Source organism: Coloeus monedula (assembly GCF_965178545.1).
Source record: "Coloeus monedula genome assembly, chromosome: Z".
NCBI lineage: Eukaryota > Metazoa > Chordata > Aves > Passeriformes > Corvidae > Coloeus > Coloeus monedula.
In genome coordinates, this window is record NC_138822.1 from 1,417,211 (window position 1) to 1,424,563 (window position 7,353).

Here is a 7,353-nt window from a genome sequence, read left to right on the forward strand (position 1 = left end):
CTTGGCTTTCATGAGACAAAATTCCTTTCAACGGTATCCTGGCCTTGTCCCCAGAGAAGCACTGTGAAGATGAGCTATAAATGTACCTGGATTGCATAGCTGCTCTCTGTGTGTGCAGAGAAATGAACAAAGTTCTGTTACTAGAGGATATTTATCATTGGTGTGTCTGTAACAGCAAAGAAATGGTTATCGATATTCCAAGCCCTTGGACAGAAGGAGAAAATGGACCAATTAAAAAATTCAGACAGGAATATATTCAGAAGTGTGGCAATACCTACTTCACTCTAGGCTGTCATACTGTGGGCACAGCAGGATGTCTCTAGCAGGTACCTGCAAATGGAGGAGGCAGATAGACAAAGACAACCCTTGGTCTATCAAATCTGGCACTTTTCAGGCAGTTAAAGGTCCAGATCCCTCACATCACCACTACAAGCCACGCAGGTATCCAGTATAACTGCACACATTGTCATATGTTTTTGCTTCCCCTCAGCCCGGGGTCCGTGGCAGCTCTCCAACATCCTCTTCATGTGTTATTGTACTGCTGCCATCCCCCGTAGCACAGTGCGAGGTTCTTTCTCCTTTGAAATGATTTCCCATGCCATTCCCAGACCTTGGTCCTCTTCCAAGTCCTCCCTAATCAATCTAGCATTGTAGGATGTCAGCTCTCATTTTCTTTCCTATGAGCTTATGTGACTATACATTTTATATTTGTGGCATAACAGTCTCCTTTCTGTTTCCGACTTTTGTTCATTAGTTGCTTTCTTCCCCAAGAGATTTTATTCTCTTACTCTTTGGCCTCTCCCTGAATCATCACCACCTCCTTCTTCCTCTGTGTAGCGTCGCTGTGAGAATATTTTCAAGCAAAGGCAAATCAGCAAAATGTTTATTTCCTGATGTTATTGCACTTATTGGAGGTCCTGTGCTCTGTCTTGGGAAAAGGTACATAACAAAAGGAGCAGTCTGTGCTTCTCCTTCAGGGCTGCACTGAAGGCGAAAAAAAGACATAAATTGAGAATACAGAACTTGTCAGACTTCCTCTGGGGAAAGGTTGACACGACTGTGGGACCAGACTGTGTTCTAAATGAGCAAGTTCCATGAAAGCTCAAGAAAAGGCTTTATTTTACCTTTACTTATGGTTTTCCCTCTCTGTTTTCTTCTGACTGTTCTTATGCAACTCTGGGCTGCGTGTCCCCCTGTGCCACATCCAAGTCCCCAAGGGACAGAAGAGGATCAGGCTGAGGAGCTGCTGCCTTTTCTCTGATGGCCTTTATCACAGAGAGCACCAAAAGGCACAATGGGCAGTGCTGGGAGGACTAAGGGTGGAGGAAAAGGGGAAAAGGGACACCAGGACTGAGAAGGGGGTTGTTGTTCTCCCTTCCCATGCTGTTGCTGCAGAGATCACACACCATAATGCACAGAGAGGTGATGTCTTTCTGCTGTGCATGTCTGGATGAAGATGAAGCGATGGAGTTAATTGGCGTCATTTCAGGAGGTTTGCTTTCCAGGCTGATGCTGTAGGGCTGAGGGAGACCATTAGGTCAGATGGGTTAATTTTATAGTAGGGAACCATGAGCCAGCAAGAGCTGGGTACAGCATGTTCTGGCTGTGATCCTTCTCTTCTTCTTCCTTGGCAAGTAAGACTGGCAAAACCAAGTATTTTTATTATTTTGTTTGTGTAACACCCCCTCTCCTTTAATGTGTGTAAATAGTCGTTCTCAGGATGATGTCTCAGAGGTAAAACTTGATTTTTCCAAGGGAAAAAAAAGGCTAATTTGTCAGGATTCAAACAGCATAATGGATTAATGCTCTGCTTTTCTGGAACAGATTTTATTAACAAACGTTTTCAGTTATCACAGGAGAGAAATAATTGCACCATCAGCATCTATGGAATAATACATTCATCCCAGGGCATATGCTTTTTTTTAACTATTGCATTCCTTTTGATTTGGAGCCAATGTATACTTGCAGGGAATTAAGGGGAGGAAATGAGTACAAAGCAGGATGACTGGTCAATAAACACCGTGGTGATAAGGTTTCATGTTCTCCTTCCTTGCTTGGCACGCTGCATCACTGAACCCTGTATGATAAATTGTACCAGGGAGGACACAGTTTTCATTGTAGTGACAGGAGGACAAGCATCCTAAGCAAAAGAGGCATTTTGGCAGAGGGAGAGGTGAGGGGAGGCGTATGCCAATACGTGACACTGTTTTGAATTAGACAGGAGTTTCCTGCTGTCATCCAAAAGTAATAGCCGTGAATTTTGCCCAGGAGAAAGGTACGTCCCAGGAAACAATGCAAGGCCCTTTCTTAGCCCAGTTCAGATGACATACATCTTTCATGAGCAAATGTTGTAGCGAAATACTGAAAGCCATGGCAACAGCCAGCACTGGAGCCCTGCTGCTGGCTGTTGCTAGTGGAGGCTCCCGGGGTGAGTAACTGCCTCCTGCAAGCAGAGCAGAGAGCACCGTTCATGCGTGGAGATGTGTTTTGGGGTGGGACAGACCCCACCCGGGAGCCTCAGCCTCACCCTGGGGGTTTTCTGTGCTGGGCACACCCAGGAGAGCATCTGTGAGCTGGTGACATCCCTGTGGCAAGAGGTGACCGTGCTCCTTTGCCTGCAGGCTCCTGTCAGTTCATGTGGCCCCTCTCTTTGGGCCAAGATCATCCTAATGGGATGCCACAACAAAAAGAAAATGCCTCTTTAGTTATTTTGTTCTAATTTTCCAGCACAGTCAAAATAATTTCTTTCTTCTTTTTTTTTTTGGTTGGTTTGGTTTTGTTAGTTTTGTTTTCATTTCGTTTTAATTCGGTTTGGTTCAGGTTGGTTTTTTTTTTTCTTTTTGTAATCTGTTCTCCTTCTCGACAATTCCCCTAGTTTATCCCAAGCTGGCAGCTCTCTACCTTTATTTTCACCCTGGGTTTTAATACCATCAAGAAGACAGGGAGGACAGCAGAGGCAGCTCCATAATCTCAGGGTTTTTTTCCCAGCCTACATGATTCTATGATCCTATTTCCATGTGTGTCCATGAATATCACATACAGATACATCTATAGACAAAAACATAGTGGGTGGGTCCTTACTCCCCCCTTTTTCCTCTTTCACAGATGACTTCAGGTCCTAACACCACCTCTTCCTGCAGACTTGTGAGTGGATGTGTCTGCTTGGAAGGGAGCACTAAGATCACACTCTTTTACACCTGCTTTGAGTGAAACCTGATCCCAACACCTTTTCACAGGAGATTTGCTCTTCATATGGTGTTTTAGGAGTGGCAAAGGAACACCACTAGGCCACGAAGAGCTATTTGGGTTTCTCGAAGATAGGGTTGCAGAATAACCCAAGAAATGATCTCTAAGAATAAAGAGGGTAAAGTATATATATTAAAAAGAAAAGGCATAACAGGAAAAAAAAATCCCCAAACCCACCCTTTTCCTGGCATACCAATTGAAGCTACTGGAATTTTTGTTAAAAAATCAACTCATTCTTTGTAAATGGATGTGCATATGCATCACTGCCTGGAAATCCATTTGAGAGCATTAAATGGTCTAGTCAAATCAATCCATTCTTCTTTTTTTTTTTTTCGTTGCTGACCTCCCATCTGCTTCTTTAAGTAAAACTGACAGAAGTCTCATTTCTGTGTGCAAGAGAGGCCGGGGTTCCTTGCAGACCCACCTGTCTGACAGTGATTCCTGGGATTGTCCCCCCTTTGCAAAGTGTGCCTTTTAGTCCAGGGAAACGGGACAGAACTTTTGCTTGAAAAAGGATGGTAAATCCCAACATGGCACAAGCTCTCATATGGAAAAGTGAATTTGTAAGCTAAAGGTGCAATGGAAGATAATTTTTTTCCAAATCTTCATATCCTCCATCTTCATGCGGTGGCATATCAACAGTTCTGGAACTTTACTCCTAATAATGAATTTTTAGACACTTCTTTTGGCTGAGCAGCTCTTGAGTGTGACCTCAGGGGTGTTGGTCTTTCTCATCAGGAATTAAATGGTTTTGTTGGTTTCTTGTGCAGGAGTTTCATGTCTTGGCCAGCTTGCAGGAGCCTTGTGCATTTGTATAGATCTCAGCTTGCTGTTGAACTGGGATCTATGTGTTCCCTTGGAGATGTTCTTGATGCACTGTGGAGAGATCTGTGGCTGCTGTCCATTTGTTTTGTCATCAGTGCATTAAATATATTTTAATGTTCAGTATTTTTATGTCACATGGTTAAATAACCTTCTAAAAAAGCCATCTTTAAAAATAAAAGAAATATCGAAGTTGTGTGATGCAAAGGATACAAGCATATATTTCTCACTTGTCTTATAATCCATGTGGAATAATGTATTAATACTTGGTGTAGTGTGAAGATCTCTGGTTCAGCAGATTTTGATCACAAGACCTTGAATTTCAATTAGGATGTTATGCCTCCACAAGCAGCAGGCCTGAGGCATTCAGAATATTAATATCTGCTTCCCAAAACCTCTACTGAAAACCCCCTGCCACATTCATCACAATAAAAATGAGAAATGCAATAAGAAAATAAAAAAAGTGGACTCCGGTTTTGTATGTAATTGATTCCTCTTCACGATGTGACCATTATTTAAGAACTGTATCTGCAGGCTTGACATTATTAATACAAATAGTCGCCTTTTAATAAAATCTTTCAGTTGACCCAAGTCTTACCCGCGTGGCTCATTTATAATCCTGATTGTGAGGAGCCAGGCTGGATGCTCAGCTTTATCTGTTGCATCCTGCATACTGGGAGTCTCACAGGCACTGTAGCTGTAGGAGTGATTGAGCTTTAATAACATTTTTATTTGTGTTCAGTATGACCTGACTGGCAGGGGCAGATGTGTGTATTCTGAATTAAACAGAATATAACTCCCATGTGCCTCTGCTGGGCCATTTATTTGCAAACAAAATCTCTTAGAAACAATGCTCTTTGTTCCCTTTCTTGCTCGCATTTTGCTTTTCTGGACCAGTAAATGTTAACACATGTGATGGAGGAAGGAGGTGTATGGAGCAGCACAACATATCTGTGCACTGGACAGATGTCCCCAAAGATAAACGCAGCTTAAAATATAAGCCACTCCTTCCTCTGTCACTGGCACTCGGGGAAATGAGAATAATCTCAAATACCATCACATTTTGTGCTTGGAGGACATTGCTGGAGAATGTATTTTTTGTGGAAGTGTCATAAGGTTCTTTTTTATCTCATTATCAGAGCAGAGATGTTTGTGTCCATGGGTTCCTAGGCTTTAATGTCACAGCAGGGACTACCCCAAAAATATCCTGGGGTAGGAACCCGACACTTCAGCTGGGGTTCCTAGAATGAAGTAGGACACGTTTGCAGTATAAGTATGTATATGTATAATCATAAAAATCAAGCAAAACAGCGCAGCAGGGAATTGAAATTGCAGTTACGGCATTGTGTAAAATTGCTATTTCAAAAGAAGATGACGCTTGGGATTTATTTAATTTACCTTAAAGACTTACTCCAGGGACCACAATCAGGTGTGCTTGCCATGGAGATTTGGGGTTTTTGTGAGGGGGAGTGAGGAGGAGTTTTTGTGGCTGCAGCTAAAAGGCAGTTCTTAAGGCCTTGGCCTTGCTTCAAGCAGACCACCTTGTGCTGAGGGACAATGATCTAGAACTTAAAAATTAGCAAGATTGATGACAGTGAGAAAGCACTTTCTTGTTAGCTGATGCATTTGCAGAAGGCAAAGAGTGTTTCTATAACTTCTAGTTTTCCCCTTTTTAAAATAAAAATTATTTAGGGCTTGGCAGATGATTCTGTCAGCACTGTTCTTTCTGAGGTCTGTAAACTCTCGCTTACATCCCTACAAACCTAGATTGTATTAACAAGCAAAAAATAATTTCAATAAAGATTTTATTAAAAAAAATTTTTTTAAAAGGTCCAACAACAATGTGGAAGTCATAATGAGAAAAAAACAAAGCACAGAATAATTAACTTCTCAGTTGGGCACACTGCTGCTTGCCATTTGTGGGGTTTGGCCCATTCAAAGCTGCAGACAGTGGGAGAAAGTTCGGAAAACGTTTTCAAATTTCAATTTTCACGCGATTTTTGAAAACGGAGTGACAGTGAGGTCTGTCCATCTTCTCCTGGGTGCGTGGCCCTGACTTCAATGAGGTGTCTCATTTGGATACATCAACATTCACATGAGGTACAGTCCATTTTTGAGTAGCAGAATTTTGCCCACGGCAGAAACTGATGTCTCTCATTTTCTGTGCCATCTGACAGTTTGGCCTACTGCTTTCCCAAAACGTTTGAAAGAGAAAAATAAGGTGCTTTTTTTGTTGCTGCTGTATCTTAGCTACAGAAATCAGGGGTTCGGCCAGGGCACAGCATGGATTAAATTGAGTGGGCCCTGGTTTCTGTACCAAAAAAATTGAAAAGAGCGACAATGAGGCCTGAAAGAGGAGGGTGATGTGTCTTAGCGATCCTTTCCCTCTAGGCAACCACAGTCCCTGAACCAGAGCTAAACCAGCTAATTGGAATCTGCTCTTTGAAGCATCGATCAGCTCCCAGATAGCCTAAAGAACTGCTAAAGCATCCCAGGCTGGAATCAATTGTTATTAAAATCTTGCTGTTCCTTAACCAGGGAAAAAAAAGAAGGAACATTTAAAACCACAAAGTTCAGCAATTCATAACCTAGAAGGAATTACTGCTCACAATCAGAAATATTTTAACTGCTATTTGACCTGAAGACCAGAAAAAATATTATGGTTTTGCTGTCATGTCTTCAGAGTCTGCCTATCATTAATTAATTTTTTGTACTGGAATTTGTAACTTCATACCGGAAAAAAACCACAAACCAACCTCTTGCTGACTCATAATATGATATTTATTTTATTAATGCTTAAATATTCCCTTTCTCTTTCAATCATATTATAGCAATATGGCAAGAACACAAAGGAAAATGAAATTACCGGTTATGCTGCAAATAAAGTAAAGTAAAATAAAATACAAATATCCGCTGTTTTGATGTGCAGCCTTTTCTGATTGAATGAGGTTTTGGGAGGCTTGATGGCACAAAAATACAGTTGTGAAAGTAAAAAACAAAACAGCAACAGGACACGAGTTAAGCAAAGTGTTCAAACATTTTGTAGGAGAAAATTATTCCTGGAAGTTATAGTCTATGTAGCAGGGATAGGGAAGAACAGGAATACATGGATAGAATGGAATCTGGTGCTGGTCCTTGAGACGATTGCACGGAAAGATGTTTGCCTGGGATATGCACTGGTGGGCACAGGTGTCTCTCGGAAATGAGAATGTATGTAGGAAATAAGAGAATACAGGTAGGAAAAAGTTATTATCCTGTCATTTCCTCTTAAAAGTGGTGCTTGCA